Here is a 16,995-nt window from a genome sequence, read left to right as displayed (position 1 = left end):
CAGGTTTATTTACAAAGTGATGTTTTCTCGCTGGCAGTCTTTCAGATTATGCCACAAATTTAAAGCACTGTGTTCACTGTACAAAAGCATTCAGCTTACTTGCTATATACACTGCTACAGGGTCACTCAGTTTCAATTTCACACACTTGAAGATATACCTTACATTGGATTTTCTACATTTACCAATGATTCTCAGAAGTGGCAGCCTGGTGGATTCATGCATGTGGAAGGTAGCTGCAGTAGGCCACAACATACTGGATTAGTATAGCAAGTGTCCAGTCCGGCAGCTTTGAAAGTCTCTGATTACTACCAAGCCAAGGATACGGTGTGTAGATAGATGTTTTTTTTTTTTTTTTTTTCTTTAAGGAACCAAGTTTTCTGCTAAGTAGATAGATGTTTATGAGTATATGTTTAAGCTGTATTGTGCTGTATTTTGTTTTTTCAACTAGCTCCCTGTACACCATTCTTCAAAGGAAGGGGCTAGTTACTTTGAATCTGGAAAGGGTTCCTGAAAGAATTGTTGCTGGCAGCCTTTCAGATTTCCCCACAAATTTAAAGAAGTCTGTTCATTTCATCTCACACATTATTAAACAAGACCATGGCAAATGCTGGAAATAAAACAATGAAGTTCTACCAAACCACCCCAGACCATTTTAATGCTACTATTAATAACACTACAGTGTTTATGCAAAAACACATTGTGTTAGTTATCTTCATTGGACTTGATGGAGACCTAGACTGCAGAAAGACTTTGCTCGACATGCTAAGCATAATGCTAGGAACGTCCAGCTGTGGCTACCCTCTTTTAAAAGAATGCTTATTTAAGCCTGACACTTTAAATGTACTTGTTGCCATCTGTATTCATTCCTGTTCTTGAAAGCAAGCCTAAAAATAGCGTTTGCTTATAAAATGTATAAGATATAAGCTTTTCCTTCAAAGAATTAAACAAATCCCCAAATAAGGTTTATTTTGCAGAATTTTCAGTCAAGGGGAAGGAAGCCTCACTAGCTGTGGTTATTAAATAGCTAGTTACAATGCTTCACCTTTATCCCTCAGGCTCCTAAATAGAGCAAAAACTCTCAGTTGACCCTAAAATCATACCCACAGTGTAAATCAGAGCATGGATCTGAAATTTATATTCTTGTCCACCCCTCATATACAGCAAGAAATTTAAAGAAGCAAATTAGGGTCCTTTAATATGCGTGGCTCTATTGGATTCTCATAACTGCTTTTTCTTATCTTTTCTTCTGTGAGTTCATATGTAGTTTAAATGGCTTCCCAGTGCCGCCCACAAAGTCACCCTTTCGTCAAATCCTTTATCCTGATAAATGTCACTCATGAAGCATTCTCTGAATCACCTTTTAAATATCTCAGAACAGCTGAAACTGGCTTAGTAATAAGTTACATTCCTGAGTCCTATGTCACATGTAATAATAGCAATAATTACACATAATTATGTTAATTTGAAACTAATACTAAATGTCATATGTCAAGGTGAACTTTCATAATTTTATTATGTCCATGACGCAGTCTTTGACCAGATTTCAGTGAAATATTAGATAAATTAATCACTTGATTGGCTACACATAATTTATTAACTTGACAGGTTCCTGAGTAAATGGGAGATATTATTTTATTTATTGTCCACAGGCTCTCTGTTCTTCTAGATTTGCGCCTTATTTTTTCTTTTTCCAAGTCTCTCTTGCTTGCTAAGCCTTGACATTTGGTAACCTCAAGAAGGTAGATTGTATTAATGTTGAAAATTAATATTATGTACTAGAAAGCATAAAAATAAACCAAGCAAAGAGTCTGTGGGAGTAACACATCTTTTAAGACATTTTCCTAAGGTCACAGAGGCTCCTGAGAATCCCACGCTTCCCATCCCACGCACGTTGCCAAGGAACTCATTTATACCGCACTGTGCTGTTGGTGTAGGCAGGGACAGCCATGAAACATAGCAGGGCCAAGAGGCCTATGGCATGGTGGTTAACTTCTCAGAAAGTTTTGTTTTGTTTTTATCCCAAGTTAGGCTGGACGTTAAATGGCCACCAAGAGGTAATTTATAATTTCCTTACTAGTCCATTTTATCTAGGTGCTTATATTTTTTATTAGCATTCTTCAGTCAGCCTAATTTATGATGATTCCTTTGGAGTGTTAAAATTGATTTTTATTTTCATTTAATTTTGATTAAACCCCTTCTGTTTTTGAAAATTGTTCTGACAGGAAAATGTAACTGAAATCCCAAGTTTAGACTGCACTGGTTGAGGAGCACCATATGCCAAGTGTTTTAACTGCGAAACACGGTGCCCTGTCAGAGATGATTGCTGAGCTAGAAACAGACTGAAAATCTCACCCTACAATTATTTTCTCAAGCTGCATGTGTATAGCTTTTCACATTCTTAAAAAAGGAAGCAATGTTTTAATGCCTTTTTTCCAACTTGCTGCCTGTGTGGGGTAGCTAGACTTCAAAGATGCCCCTCGTGGACCATGCCTCCTGGAATTTATGGCCTTAAGCCATCACTTCACGTCCTATCTGGTCTCGCCTGTGACTTTCACTAACCATTAGAGTGTGGCAGAAGTGACAGTGTGCCAGCTCCAAGCCTAGATTTGAAAAGGACTGGCAGTTTCTGTGCCCTGCTTTGGGATGCTCACTTGTAGGAGCCACCATTAAAGAAGTCTGGCTATCCTGCTGAAGAGGCCATGCAGAGGGACCACACTAGGATGACGCAGGGAGAGGCCCTGGGAACATATGGAGAGGAGGACAGGCCCAGTCAGCACAGCGTCCCAGTGGCCACGGGGGTCTTGTGATGACCCTAGCCCTAGCCACCATTAACTTCATGAAAAAACCCAAGCGATACCAATGAAAGAATTATCCAGCTGGGCCCAGTCAAACCTCAGAGCCATAAAAGCTTTCAAAATGACTGCTATGTTAGGCCTCCGAGTTGTGGGGGTGGTTTGTTATGCAGTAATAAATAACTAAAACACTATGTGATACTAATAAGAAATCTCCTGGTGTTCCACAAGTACTAAATATAACTTCTAATGTGTCTCTTTCTCTCTCTCCATCCAGTCTCTTGAGCAATTGATATACCTCTAGAGAAAGAAAACAACATGTCATTGTTTATAACACCCTAGTTTTCTTTGGTAAATGCACTATCCATTTGAGAAACAATAAGGGAAACAAGATAAAAGTTAAATGAATTTTTAGGATTGTCAAGACTAAAAGAGAATTTAAGCTAGGCAAGGTGCCTCATGCCTGTAATCCAAGCAACTCAGGAGGCTGAGGTGGGAGGATTGCTTAAGGCCAGGAGTTCAAGACCAGCCTGGGCAACATAGCAACACCCTATCTCTAAAAAAATAAGAAAAAATAGCCAAGCAATGGTGTTTGCCTATAGTATCAGCTACTCAGGAGGCTGAGGCAAGAGGATCACTTGAGCCCCTCCAAGTTGTTGGGGTGTTTTGTTATGCAGTAATAAATAACTAAAACACTATGTGATACTAATAAGAAATCTCCTAGAGTTGGAGGCTATAGTGAGCTATGATTGTGCCATACCACTGTAGCCTAGGCAACAGAGTGAGACCTCGTCTCTAAAAAATAAATAAAAAGAATTTGTATTTGTGCCCAAGTGTCTTTTCTCTCCACTACATATTCCTAATCACCTTAGAAACCTTTAGTCAACAATGAAGTCTTGGCTATAGCCTATCAGATAGAAATATGATATTTCCAAACATATATGGTTCCAGCATAATGCTCCATAATAAATGAGAATCACAAACTCCCCTCTTAATTCACCTGTGGAGTTTCATATATAACTGGAATGGTGTGTTGGGGTGGGGCAGGGTGAAGTAATCTCAATCAGAAGCACATTATCTCAATAATGTTTATTTTAATTTTGAATGCCTTGAGGTTGCAACTGATTTAAAATTTTAAAAGGGCAAGAAGAACCACATTGTTTTGTTTAGCATTAACTTTAAGGAAAAGCTTTTAATTTCTTTCTTTTTTTATGGAGGATTCTATATTTGCTATGAATACATTATTAAGAAAGTTATACAAATAAAAGATAGATCTAAAATATAAAGGATTCAGGTGAACAAGTTCACTAAAAATCAGAAGTTCATGCTTAATATCAGAACATACTTAATATCAGAATATTTAAACATGGAGGTAAACTAGTTTACTAGAACCCAAGGATCACAATTTTATGTGAGAGTCCAACCATATTTGTTGTTACAATCTCAGGGAGATAAAATTAATTATTTTCAGTCAAATCAGGTGAATGAAGAAACCCAAGAAAGTGGGAAGGGAAGCCATCAACTTCTCACTTGGAAATGTACACTTAAAAAAGAGAAGAAATCCTTTCTTTTTAAGAGACTACTATTTTCCTTTCTTTTTAAAAAAAAGAAAGGAAAATATGGTTTGAAGATATTTTTGATAGGGAGTGCATCTGAGAAACAGCATAGTCTATAAGGTGGAATCATCATTTGAATGATGATTTAGGAGTTTCATGGTTTTAAGATATAGTATAGTCTCTTATACTATATCTAAGATATAGTATAGTATAGTCTCAGTCAGGGCCACCACTTATACCTGCACAGGATGTGCATTGCAAAACTTCTAGTGACACCATTCAAATGACTATGATGTGCTTCACACAGACCAGAGTACATCTATGCTGTGAATGCAGTTAGAGATCATGTTTGAATATGTGCAAAAAAACCCAAATCCAAATTTGATACATAAGAGTTCATTTCTCTTGTGTAATAAAAAGCCTGGAAGGCATAGTTTATAGGGTAGCTCTACAGTGTCATCAGGAACCACCCTTCTATCTTTATCTTCTGCCATCCTGGGTAACTTTCATCTTCCTTATCACCTTTTGGTAGGATGGCCAACTTTGTTCCAAGTTCCCTAAGGCTATCCCTATTTTAAAATGAAAAGTCACACATGTAGGGAACCTCCTCAGTCCCTTGATTAACCAGGATGATTGGTCACCTGACATGGTCTCAAAATGGCATTCCCTTAATATCTCCAGCCTCCCTTATACATTACAAACAGGAAGACAAGTGAAGAAGAGAATAAGTAGTAGGTGGCACTTGTATCAGGAAAGTAAAACTTTTACAGTAGTTCTCAACACATTTCTGCTTATGTCTAATTTCTCAGAACTATGCAAGATAGGCGGGGAAAATAGATTGTATTATGATGCCCTGAAAAAATAGATTGTATTATGATGCCCTGAAAAACTAAGAGCTCTATTGGTAAGGAGTAGAGAAATTTTATTAGGAAAACAATTAGAAGTGTCTGCATCATTTTGTGGCTTTGTCCAGTATTTCTTAGGGTCCCCGGAATAGGATGCAGACACTCAGGGCAAATCAGGGCTGCGTATTGTCAAAGAAAGATGAGAAGGCTAAGGAAACACATTAATTTGGGGTATGCATATCATTATTAAAATGATTCCTTATACAATGCTTATTGGGGATGAAGTCCACTAAAACCAAGAAGGGTATTACCTATTGAGAAAATGATAGAAAGAGTGAGAATTTAGAATAAAATATCAGATTCCTGGGGGGAAAAAACCTACATGAGAAAGTCAATGATTTCTTTTACTGCATTGGGAGCAGATTGTTTGCCTTCAACTTAATATTTACCAAGCAATTCTGTTTTGTTCATTTTAGCATTCTAAATTTTAAAGAGGAAATTTTATTAAAATTTTATATTAAAATTATAATATTTCTATTACAATGATAAAAAAATCAACAAAGAAATTAACAAGGATAAGGAAACTCTAATAGAAAAACAGATTTGGTGATTTAAACACAGAAGGGTTTTTAAAATTTATTTTAATGAAAATGTATGTGCAAAGTTAAGCTAAGCATTTTAATGTCTCATGACAACTTGAATAGATTATGGATTGAAAAGGAAAACCATTATCTGTAAATCATAAGTGACAACTGAATTGGAAACATCACCTTCTACTTAAATTAGACCACATTTAAATATTATATGCATTTATTCAGACTGGAAATAAGCAGTGCAGTAAAAATCTCTATGAAAGAAATAATATTTATTTGTGAATATTCCAATTTCCCCTAGTTACAGTTGAGAGGGTTAAAATATAATTTAATTCAATCTAGTGATATTTAAATTAATATACTTTAGAGAACTAGGAAAATATAACAGATCTTGAATTATTCAAAAATTCCTTTGCTTTCATAAAGAAAACAAACAAATTAGAATGAAATGATAAACTTAATAGACTAAGATTGTGAACTAGCTGATATTAGAAATTTTCATATGTCATGATGAAATTATAAAGCAACCTTTTGGTAACAACATAAATGTGATTTTCCATTTTGATTAAATTTTAACAGTTAAATATTCATTTTTCATCTTTATCATATTCAACATCTGATACAGGGTAAATAAGATATACAATAGACGATTAGATACATAATTATTTTTGAGACAAAACATGGTGAACATAAAGTGATCAGTTTCTCAGAGGAGAATCCTCCCTTATGAGAGCTTTTAAAAGTCCAAATTGGAGATTCTATATATTTCCATAAAGACAGTCAAGAAATCCCATTGACAATGTTGTAAGAATTTGAGAGGAACAAACATAGCAAGCTAAGCTTACTAGGCAGCTAAAGAAAGCAATTACCAATAGCCATAGCTGCATCTTGCTTTGCAATCCACCAAGGCAGATGCCTCTTTTGCTTTTCAGTCTAGAGTCTAGATTCCCAGATTTAGACTTAATTTCCTATGTATTGGCATAGATCAGTTTTACCCCCAGAGGATTTTTTACTTCTCCAAGCCAAGGAGGAAAAACTTGAAAAAAAGGAGAAATCAGATGGTAATAGGGTAGAGCAAATATTACCTGCAAAAGTGGCTGCCTATCCCTAAGAAATTGAAGATGAAATCAAACCTGTAAGCTCTTGTATTGATAAAGTTATTCTGAAAATTTTGACTTCTTCTTAAAAAAATCTATATATTGTTAAATTAATTACAAAAATATTTTTAAATTGCACAAATATTGTAAAATAATACATTTTTAAAAAAATGATATTACCTCCTTTTGACTCATGGAATAGAAGAAAAACAGCATTAAAATATTGATAAAGAATCTCTCCTTTTTAGGACTTTTGTCAAAAAAACTCTGTAGTAAAGGGAAGAGTATTTGAAGGAGAACTTGCTTTTGCTCCTAATATATAATCCTTATTTGCTTCCAGAATAATTTAGAAATGTCACATGTAAGTAAGTACCTGGCATTGCAGTCCATTATCTGTGATTGGTGAGATAAAAGCAAGGCTTTCAGATATGTACACATTACATAAAGGAAACACTCACAGGGTTCCTTCATTTCAAGAGGAACAAGGTGCTGGCATTTGACACAGGCTAGAGGCCATACAGAGGAAACTATCTTAAAGTATGAAATGATTAAATTTCATTTTATGGATATTATATATCATAATCAAAGTCCACAAATTATACATTAAATAAAAATGAAAACTCCTGGTTCAAGTTGCATGATTGGACTAAACCCAAGCACAAGTGATGATTTTCAGGGAGAATCTTTTTTTGTTCTGTTTTGTTTTAGATACAAAGAAATTAAAAGCAAAAGGATTTGATGCACGATTGTTGGCTTTGAAGATGGAGAGGGTCATGTGCAAAGGTTGGAGAGTGGCTGCAAGTTGCTGAGAGGAACCCCTGGCCAACTACCAACAAGGAAACGGGCACCTCAGTCCTACAACTGCAAGGAACTAACTTCTGCCAATAACAAGAATGATGCTGGAAGAGAACCTCCAGTAACAGAAGAAAACACAGCCAACCAACTCCTTGATTTCAGCTTTGTGATACCTTGAATGTGGAATATACTTGAGCCTGCTTGGATTTCGGATATGCAGAAACTATAACATAAGGTAATAAATGGATGTTGTTTTAAGCTTCTAAGTTTGTGATAATTCGTTTTTGTAGCGATAGAAAACTAATATGGATTTTGATACCAAGGGGGCTAATGGTGAAACAAATACCCAAAAATGTGAAGATGTGTTTGGAATTGGGCAGTGAATGAAGTGTTAGAATCTTGAGAAGCGTAATAGAAAAAGTCTAGATTGCTTTGAAATGACTATTAGCAGAAATATGAACACTGAAAATGCTGCTGGTGAGTGCTTAGAAGGAAGTGAGGAGCATGGTTTTGGAAACTGGAGGAAGGCAGATCCTTGTTATATAGCAGAAGAAACTTAGTAATATTGTTTCCTGTAGTTATGTGGAAAGTAGAACTTGTAAATGATGAACTTGCATATTGGATTGAGGATATTTCTAAGCAAAATGTAGAAAATAAGGCATGGTTTCTTTCTGCATATAGTAAAATGTGAGAAGAGAGAAAGAAATTGAGAAAAGTATTGTTCACCTAAAAGGAACAAGGACTTGATGATTTGGGAAATTTGGGGGCTATGTTGATGGCAAAAGATATAAAAATTAAGAGATTTCTTCTGAAGATGTGGCACAGAGAAAAACTGAGGATGTGACCGAACAAGTTTTGTTGCAACCTCAGAAAACTCAAAAAGTCACAATATTCAATACAAGAGATTACAAATATGTCTTATAGATCTTCCTAATCAAACCAGAGAGCATCTAGGATAGGAAGCTTATTGGCATTGTCCTTAGCTATCTCACCAGAAGCCAAAAATAGAGAAGGAATTATCTCAGAAAAATCTGTGGACAACTTTTTGTCTAATGGAGTGAACCCTTGTGAAATCCAAAAAACCCCACAATGTACGTGGGAATACTTCATCAGCAGAAGATCTGACAGCTGAGACTGAAATAGAGAAAATATGAAGTAGAAGGAGACTCTCAGAACCCTAAAACTTTCTCCTGGTGGGAAGCACCAGGAGATAAGACTGATAAGACTAAGCTGATAAGACTAACTCAGCAATATACACGAGCCACCTTTCATGAAAAAGAAAAGACAGCTCAGAGCTCAGCTACAGAGGACACAGATGAAAGCCACAGAGGATATTTCCAGGCCTGGAAACCTAATGGAGTTTCCTAGCTGAATTTAAACTGCTGCCATTTTCTTCATTTTTGGACTAGAATGTTTACAATGGTATCAGCTTTCTGTGGCCATGTAACAAATGACCAAAAATGAAGTGGCTGAGCAGAGGTACCTGAGACAGGATCCAGAGTTTTCTTGTACCCAGTGTGATATTAATAAAAATCAAATATTTGTTATATGCCTCAGAAGGGTTCACACCAGAGACCTGGTCATCTGGATGAAGGTTGGATTAGGATTAAAGAAGGAAAAGGATCAACTCTGATGGACCAACAACCAGAGAACCGATGAGCATATGGGGCGTTCTTTTAGCAGATACCAGTGTGACTAGATGATGACAATTATTATTAGATTACTCCCTTTCTATTCCCCACTGCCTCTTCCTCCACTGTATTTGGGCACTGAGAAATCCCTTGGAATATGGCTTGGTGGGAAGATAGACTCTAAATTAACCAAGAAAACCTTGATTTGACTAAAGAAACCTGAAAGTTTTCCTGAGGTTATCTTAAATTGACTGAGATTCAGAGATTAAGTTTCTGTTACCCAGCAGAATGGGTGTCAAAACGTTAATAGAATTAGTTTGAGTTACAGAAAAAATAAAGTCATAGTTCATGCACATTGAATTTGAAGACTAACATTTTTTACATATTGAACTTCTAATGTAGATCTTATAACACTTTTCTTTTGCAGTTCTTCACCTAGATTGTAAACATTTGAAAGACAGAAATTTGGTCTTACTCATCTTAGTATTAACAATAATTGCATGCTACTTGCCCACAATGGTTTTTTGTTTTTGTTTTTGTTTTTTTGATTTTTTGTTTTTTGTTTTTGTATTGAAATGCTCTTTGTTTTGAGCATCTGGGTGCAGATAGGTGAGGCTGAAAAAGGAATCCACCAATGGTTCTTAAATATATGTAGAATTAATACAATACCTTTGATTTTTTTTCTTGAATAAAATGAGTTATATCTGAGTGGTCATTGTAATAGTTTAAAAACATAAATGTTCGTCTTCTTTATTCATTCATCTCTCTCTTCATGACCATACTGCTAACTTGAAGCAAAGGGAAGTAAAGGGAAGTAAAATAATAAGTAGGAAGAGGTAATCATAAGTTTTAATGACTGAAAAATTGGCTTCTAATCTTTAGTATCTATATATACATATTGAAAGTAAACAGTGAATCTTCTCTCTTTATGAGTGTACTATTAGACTTTGAGAATTAATTAATGGAGACATAAGTTAACATTATCTAAATGAAAAAGAAAAAAGATAATAATAAATATATTGAGATTTTTTCCATGCTGTATGAGTGAATCAACAGAAAGGTACAAAGGATCTTGCTCTAACTTTCATTATGTATAGCTTAACATTTTTTTTTTTTTTTTTTTTTGAGACAGAGTCTCACTTTGTTGCCCAGGCTAGAGTGAGTGCCGTGGCATCAGCCTGGCTCACAGCAACCTCAATCTCTGGGGCTCAGCGATCCTACTGCCTCAGCCTCCCGAGTAGCTGGGACTACAGGCATGCGCCACCATGCCCGGCTAATTTTTTGTATATATATTTTTAGTTGGTCAATTAATTTATTTCTATTTTTTGGTAGAGACGGGGTCTCGCTCAGGCTGGTTTCAAACTCCTGACCTTGAGCAATCCGCCCGCCTCAGCCTCCCAAAGTGCTAGGATTACAGGCGTGAGCCACCACGCCCGGCTAGCTTAACATTTTTAAGAAGTATAAAAAGTGACTCAAATGCCATACAGTATGAGATCAGAAAGAGCAATTATGTACATGTGCTTGATTATGAAATTGCTATAGAACAATTATTTTATCATTTATGTGGGCAAGAGATATTATAATGGATAGGCATTTAATAATATGTGTGTATGCATGCGTATGTATGCTACCATGTGTATATACACTAATATGAAATCTCTTAAACTTTAAATTGAGAAATATGAATTTATAAAGCCTAAAATTAACTAGACATCCAATAATATCCCTTTCATTATCTACCTCAGTATTATTAAACTTTGTGGAAGAATACAATATTAATTGAAAACATACTCCTTGACTTGAAGTATATTTCCTGTAACTGGAAAAAGAAAACATATTGATAAAATAATTAAAGAATATCTATAGAATATATCATAAAACAAAGTTAATCTATACATTTTAGGCCCTGTTCTGATTTGCAAGTTGATATCAAGCAAACTACCTTATCACTTGCTGCATCCAATTTAACTTTATAAATTTAATATTACCATAACTGATAGTTTACTAATAATAAACCAACAATAATATTAATTTTTAAAATATTTCAAAAGTACACAATGAGGAACTGTTTTTATTTTAATATAAGCATTTATTTTCCACAGCATGAAATGTGGTCCTGTTTCCATATTTACTTTAGGGAAAATATATATGTTGAGTCATTTGGAATTAACTATATGTGCTATTAACAGTTGACCTCTAATGAGAAAAATCATATTTGTACTAGACACTTCAACTGCACCCATAGCTTATAATGTAAAGGTAGCACCAAGTGGCCACATTTTCTCTCATGAGACCCCGCCATCCAGATGGCTTTAGCTGACTAGGCCAGAGGTGAGCAGCTGACCCAATCTAGGTGAAGAAGACAGAACTGCAAAAAAAAAAAAAAAATAAAAGAAATAAAGTATGATAAGACCCACACTGAAGTTCAACATGTAAAAAAAAATTTAGTCTTCAAACTCAATGTGCATGAAATGTGATTTTATTCAAACTAATTCTATTTTGACTCCTATTCTGCTGGGTAACAGAAACTTAAATCTCAGTCAATTTAGGATAACCTTAGGAAAACTTTTGGGTTCCTCAGTCAATTCAGGATTTTTGTGGCCAATCCAGAGTCTATTTTCCCACCCATCTGCATTCCAATTTATAGATTGGCCAGGAAGCCTATAAGGCAAAAAGCCCTGAAAAGTTCTGCAAAAAGTGGGATGAATTGGACCAATATCCTACATTCTGGAGCAAATAATAAGGTCCGCAGAGAAGATTAGGCAGGTAACAGCAGGAGCTACAAGTAAAAGGATGCAAAGATATTATGAATTCAAATAAGGATCATGATAGGTCATGCTAAAGCAGAAGTTATGGGAATGCAGAAATTATCAATAATCACAATTTATAAGTTAGTTAAAAGAGGATAAAATTATAAAATCAGTTTGTAATAGAAACAAAAGGGAAAGGGAGGGACAGGAAAGAAAGCAGTGGGATTATGTTCATTGAAGAATCATAAATTCTTGCTTCTGAGCTCCCTAATGCGGCCTTGAATCTAGTTCCAATCCCCACATGTCCTGATTCTACTCTGGATCTTATGCAGCTATTTCTGTGTAGGTCTCATATCTCTCACCGAGCCTTATATCAAACCTCTACTACTTGAGCTTGTTTAAATGACTTTGTTCCTTGCAACCAGAAGAGCCTGACCAAACATAATTATGTTTCAGGTGTTTGAGATGTAACGATAGCTCTGTACCTACAGAGTTTAGTCATCCGAAATAGGGAAAACATTACAAATAGGTGATTCAGAATATATCACGAAGACTGAATCATTATTTTTGTAATGGATATTACAATTTACTGATTCTCGTAACTCTGTAAATACATAAATCCAGGCCTACACCCTTTTTTTACTTTGTTTCTTATTTGTCAGACAATATCATTTGAATTTCCAGTGGAATTCAAATTCCTCATTTATCTCATTATTTTCACCAAAAAAATCTTTCTGTTTTCCTAATTTTAGTTAATGTTACTATGATACATCCAGTAATATTGGGTTATCATTTATTTCATTTCTGTCAATTTCAACAATCAGATGAGACCCAGGGATTGGTGTTTCCCTTGTTTTCTTTTTCCTATACTGGCTAATATTTTTGGCAGAGGGACCCCTTAAATAGTCCCTCTGCCAAACCACCTACAAAATTAACCTTAACAAGAACAGCTCTAATAGATCATTCATTCCCCTTCTCAGAAATTCTCAGTAGATTCCCACTGCTACTACATCAAGTCCTGATTCCCAGGCTTCTTTCAAGATCAAATTTAGTTTCCAAGATTAATGCTTATCATTATCCTAAACATAATTTCCACTCTGGTCAAACTGGGTAGATGCTTCGATGTAGTTCACCTTTCCTGCTTATGCTCATTATCTTCCCTCTATTAGGATGTCCTTCCCACATTGTCTATCTAGAAGAATTCTATGCCTTCCTTCAGATATAATATTTAAATCCTTTCTTTTTTTTTAAAGTATATTTCCTGAAACTTGCCACCAAATATATTCTTTCTAATCTGAATTTTCATAGTGATTGGTTTAGATATCTCTTCTGACACATGCTGATTAAGCGTAACTTATGGCCACTGTCATACTCAATACGCTTCTTAAGGACAGGGACCATGCATATTCATTATTTTACCCTCCACCCCTATCCATTACCCTGCCTTGACATTGTTATTCCTCAGAAACTCTTACTGAGTAAATAAATATGTACTATGACTAATACAGGGAACCACAAAGCTACTTTGATAATAAAGCAACCTTATTTAATATAGCCACAACATGGTATGTTCATTTGAATTAAAATGAACATATCCTTCCATCCCACACAAATCTGTTCCTCCTCCTGGTTCTTTCCTACTGCTTGGCTACATTATCTACTTGGTTGCCCAAGTCAAAAACCTAGGATTCACTCTACACATCTTTTTCTTTACTCTTTGTGTTAAACTCTATTTATCTCCTAAATAAAGAGTTACATCATTCCATACTTCACTTTCTCCTCATTACTATTTAGTTCAGATTTTCATCATCTCTCTGTTCTGTTTTTCCTACTTCCAGTTTCAGCCATCTTCTCCACTATTGTAGAGCAATCCATCTTCTGTACCTGCTGTCCCATCCCAGGCTGTGGACTGCTACCAGTCACTAGCCTGTTAGGAACTGCACTACACAGCAGGAGGTGAGTGCCAGGCCAGCCAGTGAAGTTTCCTTTGTGTTTATAGCCACTCCCCATCACTCACATCACTGCATAAGCTCCACCTCCTGTCTGGTCAGTGGGCACATTGGATTCTGATAGGAACACCAACTGTTACCTACTGTAACCTGCACATGCAGGGATCTAGGTTGTGTGCTCCTTATGAGAATCTAATGCCTGATGCTCTGAGGTGGAGCCGAGGCGGTGATGCTAGCACTGCAGAGCAGCTACAAACAGATTATCATTAGCAAAGAGGTTTGACTGCACAATAAATGTAATGTGCTTGAATCATCCCGAAACTATCCTCCCCCCCAACCTGTATCCATGTAAAAATTGTCTTCCATGAAACTGGTCCCTGCTGCCAGAAAGGTTGGAGACCACTGTTCTATAATATTGCAAAAGTGATCTGTTGGGTACAAAAAAAGTCTGATCATCATTCTCTTTTGGTAGAAATTATTGACTGCTTTTAATATATGTAAGAGCTAAAATTCTTTGTATAGTCCTTCATGATGTGGCACCTAAGTACAGCAGTCCAAATTACCTCTTGATTTTTTTTCCTGATATACTATGTGCATATTAAATTACTTGTGCACTTTACACTTCCATACCTTTGGAAGTATTCCATGTAGGGACACAGGTTATTTTTTTTAAACACTTGCACCCTTCAAGCCAGTGGAGTGCATTTCACACAGTCATTCAATAGGCATATGATAAATTGTTGTGAAATAATTAATAAATGAATAAACATGAATTATAGGAAAGGGATCACTATAAGTGGGAGCCCTTAAGTCATGCCATATTCCATTGTTAGTAATTATCAAATCATCTTTTAAAGAGTAAAAGTGGCATTGAGAATTATTATTGTTCACTGCAAAGGAATAGTCATGAATTAAAATTATGTAATAAATCAGCAATAATACAGCAAGACTTTTATTTCCTTTAGTATTAAAAAGTAAAATGAGTACCCAACACTATACATGGAATACTAGATTATGCATAAATTTACTACTTTGCAAAATTTAAGAACACATTCTGTACTTTAGAAACACTTTAGAAATGTGACAACATAAAACATGTTTATGGTCTTTTTCAATGATGAGGATAATTGAATTGGTTTTTTCAGAAATGATTATCACTACTTTTGTCATCTCAAATGTCCTTAAAATCTACATATGTTGAAGAGAAAGATATAGGAATGTCTCTCCCTGGGATGATCCACAAATTTTTATGTCCTTAGCAAAAAATATATCACAGTAGTAAGAAATATTATGCTTCAATAAAAAGTGAATATATCTTATGCCACAACAGTTGAATTGGGTAATATTCTATCTGTGGCTCTTACCTTATAGATGAGAACCACTCAAGTAGTTTTAGAGAATTAATAAGCTCCATAAATCTTACTAGTTTAAAGTTATCAGCTTTATTTCTCCATTATAGCTAAAATTTATGTTCATTTTACATTCTTCTTTGTAGACGTAAGTCAGAGTTTTAAATATAATTAATATAATTAACTTCTAAGGATATATCAATATATTAATTATCCAGAGTTAAGACTTGTTCTTCAGCATCCCAGTAGATTTCCTACACCAACATTTTATGTGAAGGACGCTGGAAAGTAGAATAAAAAATGAACAATAGGAGTTTCAGTGGAAGAAAGTACCTTGAGTCTTAATGTCTGAAAGAAAGGCTCCAATATAGTATACTGTAAAATATTCACTTTATCCTAAAATGATCATAAAATAATACGATGCTTAAATGATTCAGATCTTTGTTTTATAGCTTTACAAATCAAATTTCATCCTTTATTAACATAAACACCTAATTCTTAAACTTTTAATGCTAAGAATTCTGCTAGATCCTAAAAGTACATTATTTTAGTTAATCCTCACAACAACTCTCTGAACTAAGTACTATGATCACTATTTTACCAATGAGGAAACAGGCATGGAAAGTTGAGAAACTTTCCCTTAACCTTTGGCAATAGTGGATTTGAATCACCTAACAATCTGAATCTAGTCTGGGTGCTTTATTGCTCGGTTATACTAGTCTACATGTACTTTTAGTTTAGATCAACATTGGAAGGTGCTCAAGAGGAGAAGTACCTGTACCTTCAACATCTCTCTCTTCAGTACATTCAAATCTATCAGAGCAGGAGGTGGCTAAGATACAGCAAGATCTCTTAGAAGTTCTCGTAGTATTAGGCTTGGGAAGGCATAGGGTGGGGAGACCTGTGTTTTACCTATATGTGCAACATGTGTATGTTGAGCATGTCTTTTCACCTGGCACTGTTCTTGGATTCTACTTGAGATTAATTCTAAACATCAATCAAATTAAGATACGGTATCACTGCCCTAGAAAACATATGACAGACAAGTCCTTCTGGTAAACACTTCAGTGTAGGATTCTAAACTTACAAGGCAGAGTTGTCACAACAATCCTTTCCTACTTGTACGTAAAAGCCTGTCAATTCTCACTTTACTTGTATGTGAGCCAGGAAGAAGAGCTTAATGATAATCAAAAGTACCTTAAAAATCTGCACTGAGAGAAGAGATGCCAGTAATGGAAGCATCTACAGCTATGACTTTATATGGTGAGTCTGACTAACAAGGTCTTTATGTGCTTTTAAAAACATGTTCAAATAAACTGTTTTTGAAAAAAAATCATGTTAAAGCACCTATTAAAGAAACTATCTGTGTTCTTGTATAGTATAAAGAGAAATCCTTTCATTTATTTCACACAAAAAAACATGGCTTATAGAAATTTGTTTCTCCATTTTTCATAATTAGTATTATTCAAGGAATAATAGTTTGGGCATGAACAATGAGCCAGTGCTTTTTGCTTCTTTTGGTAATGCTTAATATTGGATCTCTGGATTACTGGTTTTAGTTTCCGCTCCTCCAGGTTTCCATCCTGCTCGGCTGTGCCGGAGAGAGTGGCACAGCACGGGCACAGCACTGGCCTTTG

The sequence above is a fragment of the Microcebus murinus genome, chromosome 15 (genome assembly GCF_040939455.1).
Source record: "Microcebus murinus isolate Inina chromosome 15, M.murinus_Inina_mat1.0, whole genome shotgun sequence".
Classification (NCBI taxonomy): domain Eukaryota; kingdom Metazoa; phylum Chordata; class Mammalia; order Primates; family Cheirogaleidae; genus Microcebus; species Microcebus murinus.
The sequence above is the reverse complement of the archived record's forward strand: the minus strand, read 5'-3'. Positions refer to the sequence as shown.